Here is a 14,019-nt window from a genome sequence, read left to right as displayed (position 1 = left end):
AAATAAAATCTATGTCACGTTGGTCGGCATAATTGTCATAAACAATAAATGAACCAAATAGTTACAAAAATAATATATACCACATCCGAATCATAGACAGGACGAGGGCCGATGGGGGCGGATACCAAAACCATCGCATTAAATAATAAGAAGCAATAATAAAAGTAAGAAAATTATACAAGTATATCTAAACATACAAGTAAGAATTTTTTCTTTCAGAAAGAAGATAAGAACAAGAGGCTCACCACGGTGGTGCCGGCAATGAGATCGGCATGGGCGATCGACGGCGGTAAAGACGGGGACGAGATGTGACGGACCGCTAAACCTAGACAAATATTAAGGAAAATGGAGCTTGGAGGTCGAGCTTGGAGAGGAGAAAGCTTAAGTAGTGTGGCTCGGGCATTCCATCGAACACCTCATGTGCATAGGAGGTGAGCTAGAGCACCACAAAACCCTCTCCTCAATGGCTAGAAAAAACAGAGCACTCCACTGCTCTTCTCGGGGGCGAGGGGTATATACAGGCATCTCATTGGTCCCGGTTCATGGCTTGAACCAGTACTAAAGGACACCCTTTGGTCCCGGTTCAAGCCACCAACTGGGACCAATGGTGGTGGGCCAAGAGCGAGGCACATTGATCCCGGTTCGTCCCACCAAGTGGGACCAATGGGGCCAGACGAACCGAGACCAATGCCCCCACGAGGCCCGGCAGCCCCCCTGGCCTCACGAACCGGGACCAATGCCCCCATGGGTCCCGGTTCGTGACTGAACCGGGACTAATGGGCTTATCCGGCCCAGACGAAAGCCACGTTTTCTACTAGTGGGGTCCTTAGACGGTGGCATGCTCAACATCATATTCGCAAATTGTCGTGCACCGGCATGGGCAGGTTTTCTTAGGTTTTCTTTAGGGAGTTTTCCTGCTTAGCTTGGAGCGGTGAGGCGGCGGCGTTAGCCCGGTGTAGGAATAATGTTCTCCTCGTACTATCCTTGTGTTTGTTGATGTGTTTATCACTGGCGGGGGCATGTGGACCCGTGTCTCTAGTGGGTCTCCCAAGATCTGCCTGATTTAAGTTTTCGATGGACCCATTTGGATTCAACTGGCTTTCGTGGTCTTCAAAGTTTGTACATGCCCTTATTGATGTTTTATTCTTCGGGACGGTGATTTCTTCACAAATTGAGGACACTAGCATCTCCTGGTCGACATCAATGACTTCTCGATCGCTTCTTATACAAGCTACTAGGTTTTTGAAAAATTGCCCCACTGAGACGGAGGCTTAGAGATAACACCAAGCTATGCTCACGATGCGTCGTCGGTGCATGCATGCTTTGTCACCCCTACGGATTTAATTGTAATTTTACTTTTCTGTATGGATATGAGTGCAAGGACCTGATTATTAATATATGTCCATAGGCGGTTAGGCCCTTTGCAAAAAAGGAGTTTGAATGCCTTACAAATGATGATGTGTTATTGCACAATGACGTAAGTCCAACCACAGGAAGATATATGTATTTATCTCAAAATCAACACAAAAAAAGCTTATTTTATTGTCATTGTCATAACAGTTAAGATACAATCTATTTTATTGTTCTTACATTTAATATAATAATTATTTATTCATTTATATGAAGGATTTTGTTTGTTTATTTTGTTTTTAGTTTTATACTTATATGCAATGATAAAAGAATTGGTTCATTCAATTTGCATGGTTAAAATTTGGTAAAAAAAATACTAACCCTCTTGGGATCATGTATTAGAGCTGCAGCCCTACCATTCGCCTCGGTCGATGGACATCGCTGGCATGCTCCTCCGGCCTACCACGAACTAGCCCCTCGCCAAAAAGACATTAAGCCTATTCTTCTCCCCTAGACGTCGATAGTAGAAGAAGGCTTGGTTGTGGCAATAGATGAGTTGTTGACAGGGCGGTAAGTTGAGCCATGGGTGAAAATGAACGATCATGCAAAAGTGTATGAAGGAAGAATGTCGATCGAATGATGATGATGAACCATAGCTAAGCTGTAGCTGGTGCTGCCACTAATGAAACCAATGGCCCTTGTATTTGTAGGATTTCAAAAACGCTACGAAAGGAAAAACATGGAATGCAATGTCACTTTCAATTATATAGGATTCGAAAACTAAAGGAATTTGCATTGAAGAGTGTTTGAGATACCACATAGTAAACAAAAAATGTTTTAATGCATGGGAATTTTCCTCCACGGTAGAATAAAAATGAATTCTTAGGGGGGGGGGGATCCTTATGATTAATATCCTCCAAAGAACTTATGAGATTCTTTTGGATCAAAGGAGCCCAAATGTATAGTTGAAAAGGCCACAATCAATTTAATTTTACTTATAACATATCTGAATTTGTCAACAAATACATTAAATTCATATGTTTTTTTGACTATGAAGTGACAGATGGGCAAATCATGTAGAGAGAATTTCTTATCTAACACTAGTTTAAATTTTTTTTGCCTTATTTGACACTGTAAAAAAGGGTTCTTCCTCATGTAACACCAATGCTAAAATTTGTTCCCTTTGTAACATTTCCATCCATTTTGACGTGTGAAATGGCACCTGAGAAGACGATTTTACCCCTGATGAACTTGTGACCAAAATTCTTCCCATAGTAAAAAAGCAACAATTTTTTCACAATTTAGTTCAAAATTTGGGCAGAACCTCCCCTGTAATTTGATGCACATCCAGATCACACAATTCACATATACATATATTGCAACAAATAGTATTCAGATTTGCAACAAATAGTATTCAAATTTACACATAAACATCCAGGCCCCCATCCATGAAAAATTGTGGAAAGTTTAAGGTGCTCTAGAGAGATGTGTCGACGACATTGCTTCAGAGCAAAGTGGCAAGGAAAAAAACGGGTAGCACCTTTCTATTAACACACTAATAGGAGCAATTATGTTCTCTAAGATATTTATATAATCCAATAATCACTGGTTCGAAATGTTTTTTGTATTCTTATGCAGATCATGGTAATCAGTTTGCAACAAACAGAACTTTGTGCCTATTAAAAATGTACTATTGATGAAAAGAGTATGGGCCACTTCATTTGGTTAGAAAAAAAAGGAAATGTGGTGACCATTAAGTTCTTCCCAAATATCTGTAAAATAAGTTAAGAGTTCATGTACTCACTTTAGTATGTTTTCTTTGGAGCGAAGTGCATTGCAGGTCCCTAAACTATTTCAGGGATGTCATGTAGGTCCTCAAACTATGAAAATTTGCATACAGATCCTTAAAGTGTCGTAAGTGTGTCATTCATGTCCAAAATCTGTCCGACCCTGCCTGACCGGCTAGCTGGTGCCGTTGACCCATGACACGTCGGACAGGGGGCCCGCAAGGTAACGCCCGGTGACGGAAATTTGCAAATAAATTCTAGGGAATGATAAATGCACTTGACTCCAAATAAATTAAAATTCATGGTTTAAAAAAATGTTCGTGAATATGGAAAAAAATTCATAACTTCTAAAAAATGTTCCTGAATGACAAATTTGAACATGTCTCGTGAACCACAAATTAATGAACATTTCAAGTCGTGAACGATAAAATTGAAAATCTTAGCGCTATTTTTAAAGTCATGAACATTTATTCACTATTCGTGATTTTTTTTGAAACCTCGAACATTTTATTTAATGAAGATTTTGTAAATTCATAAACATATTAAAGCGAGATAGGGCCTATTTTAAAGTTCCGCACGGGGACTCCGATTTTGCCGGCTCGGCCCTGTCTCCCTAAAATCACTAAATCATCCGATAAATTATCGTTATCGCGGCGCTATTGTTTTTTTGCATAAAGTATTAGCATATGGAGTGATGGAATCTCGTGTGACAATGCTATGTGCAAATATACAAAATAGAATAATATATACTTTTCTTGAAGTTTCTTTTTTTACTTATTTATAACTCAACCTCGACCTGCTATCTTGTCTAGTACAACGTTTTATTCTATTACATAAATTAATAGTAAAACAGTTCAATGAAATATAAAGATTCAATATATTAGATTTTAACTTATGTTGGGAAGACATTATTTGACAATTAAATAAAATTGATGTTAGGTTATCTTTTTCGAATATATTATCTCTTCTTTCGGTTAAATTGATTTTTCTTCTAGAGAAAATAAAAACTGCTGTTTGGTTGGTGTCTTAAATTGGCACAATTACCAGCCACACTTGTGGCGCGCCGCGGAGTGTGGCGGCCAAAACAAGTGCCACACTTTTGGCGAAAAAGTCTGCTGCAAAACACACTGCAGGTTTGTGGCGAGCCTAACCTTAGTAGGAAACCAAACGACAGCCTTTGGCGTGGCAAGGTGCGTCCGGCAACCAAACAGCCCCTAAATCACATGCTATTATAAATTAATATGTGTTACTTAAATGAATTGTGATTATATGTATGTGTTTATATTTGTTTTGTTATAAGTCCATAAATATCAGGGTAACAAGTCCTGGAACTGCTAGAGATCTATAGACTGCATATGCGCTGCATGTTGATTTTGCATGTACGGTGGATGGTGATTTCAAATCAATCTCGTGTGACAATGCTTTGTGCAAATATACAAAATAGGATAATATATATTTTTCTTGATTTTTTTACTTATTTATAACTCAACCTCGACCTGCTATCTTGTCTACTACAACGTTTTATTCTATTACATAAATTAATAGTAAAACTATTCAATGAAATGTAAAGATTCAATATATTAGCTTTTAACTTATGTTGGGAAGACATTATTTAACGATTAAATAAAATTGATGTTAGGTTATCTTTTTCAAATATATTATCTCTTCTTTCGGTTAAACTGATTTTCTTTTAGAGAAAATAAAAACACTAAATCACATGCTATTATAAATTAATATGTGTTACTTAGATGAATTGTGGGCATATGTATGTGTTTATTTTTTTTTTGTTATATGTTGATTTTGCATGTACGGTGGATGGTGATTTGACTAGGTTCTCTTTGACATTTTCTTGCCGGAGGTGTTCATTCGCGTTTTGCCTACCCTACGGTCCTTGATTTTGTTTCTCTTGCGTTCTTATCTGGGCACGTGTCATATATCACTTCCAACATATACATGATCACATATATGAGTCCAATACCACACATATATTATACTCTACATTATATGAGCAACACAAAAGGATTGTCATCATGTCCAGGTTCGCGTACATAGTCCAAGTCCATACATACAAGATATGAACTACACAAAAGTAACCTAAGGTTCACATAGATGAGTCCAAGTCCACACAACATGACATGATCAGCAACAAAAGTGACTCTAACTAAAAGAAATTAAATTTAGTTCACAAGCTAAGTCTTCTTTTGCTTCTCGTGCTCATTGTGGGGTTGGATGGGTTAGTTTTTTGTTTTGCTTCTTGTGCTCAAATGACACCATATGACAACTTTTATCCTTTATAGCAAGCTCCATCTTCTTCCCTTTCCCTGATCTGCACTTGTACATATATGGCAGCAGTAATTTTAGAGCAAATAACAATATGAACTATGCATAATAACAATATGGCAGCAGTGTCAGACAGGTTCTGTTTTCTCATGCTTATGTGCAGGGGCATCTTTGTCTAGCTAAAAAAATTTGATATCACTTCCTGCCTGTTTTAGCGGCGTGAGTGTTAGATAGGGGGATTTTTTATACATGATGTTAGATAAGGAAGAAGAAAAACGCCAGTGCTAAATAAGGAACCAACATTTAAAATAGTGTTATATAACGAATTTTCTCAATCATGTACAATGTCACCAGATACTAGCTTCTGATCCCCCCCCCCCCCCCCCACATGCGAATACAAACAGGAAAAAAAAAGATTTGTATTAACAAAGGTTGGCTCTATTTTTGTTCGGCTGTTTTTGCTTATTCTGTTTGCTGCTCACATCACATGATTTGTAGTCACAGCCTCGCATTGTTCCATACTAAAATTTGAACTAGAAAGTGACAAATGGACAAATCACCTGTGTATCCGAAGAATGGAAACTAAATGATTTTTGTATGAACGATGACACAATGTGACCGTGACGCCTTCCTCGACGTTTTTGGCTCAGGTACCTGCTTGCCCACCCGGTCACACACGCCACCAGGGCCTTTTCCTCACCTGTGGTGTGGCCACACAATTAACTAGAACAAGCACCCGTTCATTGGGCGGCGACCTGAGATCATGGAGGGGTTACGTGTACAGATCAATTTTGACCCTGCCGTCATGCAGAAGTTAACAGTTTCAGTTGTACTTCCTCCATTTCTAAGTACAAGTCTTTTAGATATTTCAGTTTCAACGCGGAGTACATACCAAACAAAATGAATGAATCTACGCTTTAAAATATGTCTATATACATGCATATGTAGTACTTATTGAAATATCTAAAAAAAATTATATTTAGAAACGGAGGGAGTAAATAATATGGGCAAATGGCAGTCCCTCCAGATGTACTGACGAGTCTTGTTTTGAAAGGATGACTAGACGGCCGGGAGAAGCGTGATGGCTGGCTGGGTCAGACGGTACCGGATTCTTCCATGTGACGTACAATCGCCGGTGCGGGCCGTGGCACAAGCCTATGGTCGCCTGCAGGCGGGCGATCGACTGGCTGCACCGCACCCCACATGGGCGAGCCACGGAGGTCAAATACTTTAAATGAGTAAATTGCAGAAAACCTTTTGAGGGCTAGATTTTTAGAAAACACTATGTTACAGTTTCTTGATAAATTGCACTATGTTTTGTGTAATCTTTTTGCAAAAATCACCGATTGACGGATCTGGCTCGGTTAAGTGCGTGTATGACAGATGGGGCCCCTATTTTACTGATGTGGCATAGCGTTTTACCAAAGACAGCATTAGATCGGTAAAAAAGCAAAAACACCCCCAACACTTTTGCCAAAAAGCGAAAACACCCTCCCGATTCAGATCGGGATCTGCCTCTCCTGCTGCATCGCCGACCTGCCTCGCCTCGTTTTCCTGCGACCCTGCCTCCCGCCGACGAGCAGCACCCCGGAGCCGTTGCCCCGTCGGTGTCGTTGGGCCGGAGCTCGCGCCACGAGGCTGCCGAAGCTCGCGCTCCGGCAGTACGCCGGCCGTGCGCCCCTCCCGGCTGCCGCGCGCGCCCCTGCCCGGCCGGCGACACGCGAGCCGCCGCCTTCCGTCGCTTGCCGTTGGTGCCTGGCACCCCGGCCCCGTTCCTGCGCCGCGGGGATGACACAACGCCGCTGGCGACGGCCAGTGACGAGCTGGCCCTGGCGGCGAGCGCGGCCATCTCCGGCCCGGAGAGTGAGCGGCGGAGCATGGACATGGGCAGCACGAAGTAGAGCCGGCCGGGCTGGAGGGCCTCCTCGGCCGCAAACGCGCGGGCGGGCACGTCGAAGCGGAGCTCGTCGGAGCTGCAGAGGAAGACCGACGCGCCTGGGCGGCGCTCTTGTACACTATCCAGGGCCTCGCGCGTCGTGACGGGCGCCGCGAACTGCGCCATGGAGCCGTCTACGTCCACCACCTTCGCTGTCTTGGTGGCCACTGCCCGCCCTTCGCTGTCTTGGCGGGAATACGATGGGGGTGTGGAGCTCCGCCGCTGTTGCTTGCTCTGGTGGGCGGCTGCAGGCCCTCGCCGGCGGGGAAGAGAGCGGAGGGAGGAAGGAGACGGGAAGAAGGGGAGGGAGCTGATTGCTTTTTTCTATTTGGATTAGGGGTGCCTATGTAAAATATATGGACTAGTTTGTAAATTTAGACTAAAATTGATCTAGCACGAAATGTTACGCCACGTAGGCAAAAAAGGGGCCCATCTGTCATAATCTCACTTAACAGAGCCAGATCTGCCAATCAGTGGTTTTTGCAAGACCATTACGCGAGATGTGGTGTTTTCTGCAGAGAAAATGTATCCTAGTGTTTTTCGCAAACTTAGCCCTCAAAATGGTGGTTTTATGCAATTTACTCTACTTTAAATCGACGAAATAGTACAGCTAGTCTTCTAGGTTAAGCAATAGTCGCATTAGAAAAAATAGTCCTGTAATCAACTTACAACAAGTCGTTTTTCAGGCAACTTATGCACAGACCGCTCCTAAGTCTAGTCCAGGGTTTGTGACAACCATTACCCAAGAGGTGCATGTGCATGTCATTGCTTTTGCTAGTGACACCGACATCGTCCACTTCGTAAAGAGACCGGCCTGTCGTTTCTGGCAAGTCGTCGTGGGGTACACATGGGAGAACGGTAGTAGAAGCATCCTTGACCGAAGCGCCCCATGACTCATACGTAACCGCGACTTATTATGTTGCAACGCCTTCCGTTTAAAGTACTAGTGAGCGTGCACGTGCAACGCACGTATCATCAAAGAGTCATGGACTCATGGGAAAAATGGCGGCGACAGTTTGCCCTTCCCTTTATCATCGAGATAGTGGGTCCCCTCATACATATTTCACTGCTCCAAACCGGGGGGGGGGGGGGGGGGTGCTTCGACTCTAGCACGATGAGGATGTCGTTGCACGAAAATAATACAACCCGCTCTCATCCACCACCCAAAAAAATTGGACAATACACCATTCATGTCTTTTTTTTTCTTTTAGTGGAAACAACAATCTATTAATAAATAGTTTGCAATGTGATGTGCAATCAGTTGCCTAGCAACACACCTATGCTCTGACTTCGGTTTTCACCGCATTGCTTCATCTCTAGATGTTTAGAGCAACAGTCAGTAACACACCCCCTTTGTGGTTGCAAGCACTCACGTGATTGGTCATTATTTTGTGAAAAAGAATTGAAAAGAATCACTATTTACCTTCACCCATTTTCTCTAGTCTTGACCACCTATCCAGTTGCTTGGCCAGTTGTATTGTGGCAATCGCATCACGTGTACCTGCAAAATAGGTTTTTTATACAATTGTCATGAGGTTGAGTTTCTGCATCATTTTCCCTTGTCATATTAGTGTTGCTTCAATATAAACATAAAAATAGCTGATTCGTTTGATCAGAAAGTAAATACCAATTCAAACATGGTTGACGAATTGCATTGGAGCTTACAAGATATGGAATGTCAAGCTTATGGTAGTAACGGCATGCGTGTTGAGAACATCTTGTCCTATATGTCTTTTTTTACGGGTAAAATCTTGCATTAATCAAATAGCATCATCATTACAATCTGCTTTACTACCTCTCGCAAGCCGGAACCAAAACGAGGAGGCAAAAGATGATTGATCTCAGCAATCAATGATGCAAACATTGATCTGTCTAGATCCTTCTCTTTGAGCACGTTCACTACTGATAGCGTGTCTAGTTTCACACAAATAGGCAACTCTGATCTCTGAATGGCAATGAATATTCCCTCCATACAAGCACATAACTCTGCTTCGTGTCCTATATTTTAATGAAGAAAAGAAAAGTTTAATTTCATATGGAGTATTTTAATAACCTTAAGATAAGTATGAATTCATTCATAATCATCTTTATCAATAACTTTGAAACCACAATCTCCCACACTTACAATTTTCAGAGTCCTAGTCTTCTCAAGCATTGCATTCATACTTCCTGCCAAGAGAAAGGTCAAAATAGCTATTAGAAAAATTAAGGCAGCCTAGAAACACAAAAATGAGTTAATCAATACTCATATTACTTCCGAAAGTATCATTCTTTCAATAGCCAGTCTCCAACCTTTTATGATTTAGTATGATTGCCACATTTACTGGAGATGTGGCCAATGTGTTATCTGCTCTCTGATGTCCTGCAAGGCTACTAAAAACAGAGAAATCGTTTGCATATAGATAAGTAATTTTATGCAAAAAAATAATGGTTGAAAACTTACTTAAAAATGCAATGCTCCAATTTATCAAACACTCATTTCTTTTTTCCCGGGAACATGCATGAGAATTGCATGTAAATATATTAAGAAGGGGAGAGTATATCAACCTAAAGAAGGCCAACAAGAGCAGCAGCGCCACAAAGTTTAAACAACTATAAAACAAAAAGATGACGCAGCCTGCAGCTAAATATCGTTGTCTCTTCAGCAAAAATATTTCCATGAAAACATCGGGCTATAACTTAGTATTTTCTATTTATATGTGGCGTGTCGGTTTTTTTCAATGAAGAAAATGAACAATGCATTTTCTATATCTCAATTCTTAATCCGCAATTTGTTAGAGCCTCAGGTTTACTCATCGTCCTTAAACTCTGTGTTTTGAATGAAGGGAGGAAAGAACCATCTCCAGAACCCTTTCCCTCTTAAACTAAAAAAAAATTATTTCAGAAATTTTATTTAGTGTAATTTCTAGAACACTGAAGAACATTGCTATAAATCGCTTGCACACCCTGTCCTTGCTGTGCTCTTCTCTCCTCAATCTCTTCTTTTCACTTACTCGCTGGTCCATGATTAGATGGCAAAACAGAGCCCCTAAATCCCTGATGGATGTGGTGCTGAGTGACTGCACCTGTGTCTCAAGTGTGTGGATGTCTGCGTGGTGGTCGTCGCCTTGCGCGATGCAGTGTCCATCATCAGCGCCTGCATGTTGGCTGCCCGCGTGCGACACGTCGTCGCCATTCTCGACCTGCTTTTGGCGACCGTCCTCCAGGACAGCTGTGACAACGCCCTGGTCGTCATCCGCGGGAACCTTAAGGAGTCCGTAGAAGCCCGCGACTCCACAAGGCGTGCGAGTGCTGGACGTCGACCTGCGCCATGCCAAGGCCATCGTCAGTGCTTGCATGTTGGCCGCTAGCATGCACCACATAGTCACCATCGTTGGGCTGCGCGAGGCGGCAATCCTCCGAACGGCATGCCGTGACGTCCGTCTGCGACCTCGCCGTCGCCTTGGTGAACGCCGCCCTCCGCGAGCACGCTCGCACGACTCCGTTGCCTTGATGGACGCCGCCTTCCGCGGGAACGCCACCATTGCCCTGCTGGACGCTGCCTTCTGTGGGAACGCCGCCGTGCGGGTGGACTCCGTCGCCCTGCTGGACGCCGTCCTCCGCAAGCAAGCTATCTGTCTTCCCAGTTCCCACAAGTGGATATCTTCCATGGCCATGAGCTTGACGGGGAGGAGAAGAGGCGGACGAAGATGGAAGGCGAAAAGATAGAAGGAGGAGGCGTGCGATTTGGAGTAATTAATGCGGGAATTACAACGGAAGCGGAAGTAGAGGAGCATAGTTGGAAAGAATCGCTGAAATATCTCACGCGCAGATCATGGATTATATTTGGCAAAAAATTATACCCACAGTAAACGGAATCAGGGGAGTAATTAGTTAGAATTTTTTTCCTAAAGAAAACGTGCGTGAGGATGGTCTGCCGGCAGAACATCCAATCTGAACTGTTCGATTGACTGGCAGACCACCGGGACATTATGGGCTCTCAGATTTCACTTAATCAATTAGATCTGAGGGCTCTGCTTACCCCTGTACACTTTGAGGTGTGTCTTTAAAGAAACTCATGTTTGCTATTTTAATAGTAGTGTAGATGTAGGGTAGATGTAGATGTAGAAGATAAGATTGAATTGGATTAGGCCCATGCCGTTCCTGTTTCGCTTCCCTTTTCCTGGCGGCAATCATTCGGCTTTCGTTCTGTGAGCTCATGCCAAACCACACTGGTAGTGTAGTAGTAGTAGTAGTGCTATTACTAAGTGTGGAGGCCCCACGTGTTTTGTGCCGCGCTGGGTAAAATGATGAAGCGCACCTAACTCAACGGTTGGATTGGATCCTTGCCCCATTGGCATTACAAAAATCCGGCGGCAGCTTGTCATGCGGAAAGGGTGCGCCAAGAATGCGTTTGGTGGCAGCCCATCCATCCATCCATGCAACGCAACCCAACTAGTATTCTGTATTCCGGTGCCGGTAGCGCCAAACGCACGGTTGGTAGCAGCCCAGCCCCATTCCTCAGTTATCACGCTCCTCCCGCCAACCGTCCACCGACACGTTATGTTCAATGCCCAGCGAGGCCCCTCCAGAGCCCAGAACCCACCTGTCAGGCGGCCTCGTGGTAGCCCTGCCGCCGCGGAAAGCGAAAGACGGCACCGGCACGTGCGAGCCGCGGTGGCGTGGGGTGGCGCTCAGCCTGCCGCTTTGGCTTTGCCCGCGCCAGCCTGAGCCAGGCCGCGGCCGGCGGCGTCATTGGTGCTTTGCCTCCCGGGCTTGGACTCATGCCGTCGCTCAGAGAACAAGTGGTTTGAGGCCATGTCACGGCTCGGGTTAGGTTGGAGTTGGACGTACGCGCGCGCAGGCGGAGCGTACAAGGTCCGGCGCGCGGCGTACGCAACCCACCCTGGCGTTGTACCGTTGTCCGGCCGGCGCGCGGTCCTCCTTCTGGAACTGTTGCCGCTGCTGCTCCTGGTCCTGGTCCTGATTCCTCTAGGAAACAGGGCAGTGAGTACGCTGCGTGCGTGTGTCCGGGCTCCGGGGTATCGACGTGGTGCGTAATTTCGCGGCAATCGTCGGGTGCGCCGTGCGCGGATGGTGGTCCCGCGATCCCGCGTGTTTTTTTAACATGACGCAAGCGTTCATATATACACGCATATACTCGCCTCTATGAATATATGCACGCACACCTTATCCCTATGAGCACCTCCGTGGTGTTTATTCGGCGTAACAAGGTGCCATGCTCAAATATAAATATAATGTACCGGCATGTCGCTCGGGTCCTTTTGAAGCAAGAGAATAAAATACCGCTGGTACCACATTTGGGGTCATCTTCTTCAAGTTAACAGTGGTCGTTGGTTAACGTACACTTTTTTTTGAGGATCGTTAACGTACTGAATGTATGGATACCTGCCATTGTAGCATACTAGCATGTACTCTCTTCGTATTAAAATATAAGACCTTTTTTAACATTATAGTGCCATAAAATGTCTTATATTTTGATACATAGGAGTATGTTTGTTCAACGTACACCACTTCGGCCAGCAAAGCGTCTCAACGGAGGAGCGTGATGTCTCCGTTTATTTATTTACAGGACATGACATGGAAAAAAATGCCTGTAACACTAAAGAAAATTGAAGATGGTTCTAGGTTCTTTTTTCGAGTGGAGGAAAGGGGGGTTCTCGTTGGACAGTCGCAAAGAACATAAATTTCTATTAGGACACACAAAGGACAAGAAATGAAAGGGCTTATGAAGAGACCAGGAAGGCCCATACGGTTTCCATACGTTCACTTGTTCATGGGGCATTTCCTATTTGGCACCACATGCGCCAGTTAACGTGCATTTTGTTAGACTTTTTTTGTTGAAAATTCTGTGAACTTTTTTGAGATTGATGAAGTTTTTTGAATATTGATGAACTTTTCCGAAATTTAATGAACTTTTGTCTTGAAAATGATTGATTGTTTTTTATTTATGAACTTTTTTTCAGTTCATGAACTTTTTTCTAAAAATACATGAACTTTTTTCAAATTTCATGAACTTTTGCTAAATTGGATGAACTTTTTTCAATTTGAATGAACTTTTTTTCAAATTGATGAACTTTCTCGAAATTTATGAACCTTTTTTAAAGATATAAACATATTTCTCCTAAGGGATGAACTTTTTTCTTTAAATCTGTAAACCTTTCTTCATTTCATATTTTTATTTTCGTAAAAAAAACTAAAAAAACTTAGGGCAGCACGCTAGTGGGCCGGCCCATGCTAGCAGTGCTGCAGGCGCCGGATCATTAACAGGCGCCTGCAGCGCTGTATATGAGCTCCCTGTTCATGGTCCACTCCTATTTGGTGTATAGGTCACCAAATAGCGAGCTGGCGCGTACACCTAGCGACCGTTCCTTTTTGGCCTGGCCAATTTCGGGATTCCTCCCTGACCGGATTTTCGGTTTTCGATTTGTTATTTATTCTGCTTTTCGTTTTACCATGTGATATATGTGGTAAGCAATCCAAATAATTCAAAAAAATTATTCTGCTTTTTGTTTTTCTTATTTTTATTCTTTTTTTTCTTTCACGTTTTTCTTTACTGTTCTGCTTTTTTTTTCACCCTTTTATTTTTTTCTCTATTCTTATGTTCTCCTTTTATTTTTTTTCGGTCACTTTTCAATTTTCAAACATATTTTCTCAAATTGTGAA

At 43.2% G+C, this 14,019-nt stretch overlaps 1 long non-coding RNA gene across 1 annotated transcript; it reads right to left on the bottom strand.

Annotated features, from left to right (window-relative positions):
- Positions 1-9,026: 9,026 nt before the first annotated feature.
- Positions 9,027-9,700, bottom strand: LOC123134772 (uncharacterized). The gene is made up of 3 exons (XR_006465725.1): positions 9,646-9,700; positions 9,479-9,522; positions 9,027-9,351 (listed from the first exon to the last, which is right to left on the bottom strand). It is a non-coding gene; the product is annotated as an uncharacterized lncRNA (long non-coding RNA).
- Positions 9,701-14,019: the final 4,319 nt, after the last annotated feature.

The sequence above is a fragment of the Triticum aestivum genome, chromosome 6B (assembly GCF_018294505.1).
Source record: "Triticum aestivum cultivar Chinese Spring chromosome 6B, IWGSC CS RefSeq v2.1, whole genome shotgun sequence".
In the NCBI taxonomy this organism is placed as follows: domain Eukaryota; kingdom Viridiplantae; phylum Streptophyta; class Magnoliopsida; order Poales; family Poaceae; genus Triticum; species Triticum aestivum.
Note: the sequence above shows the minus strand (reverse complement) of the source record. Positions and strands in the feature narration are given on the sequence as shown.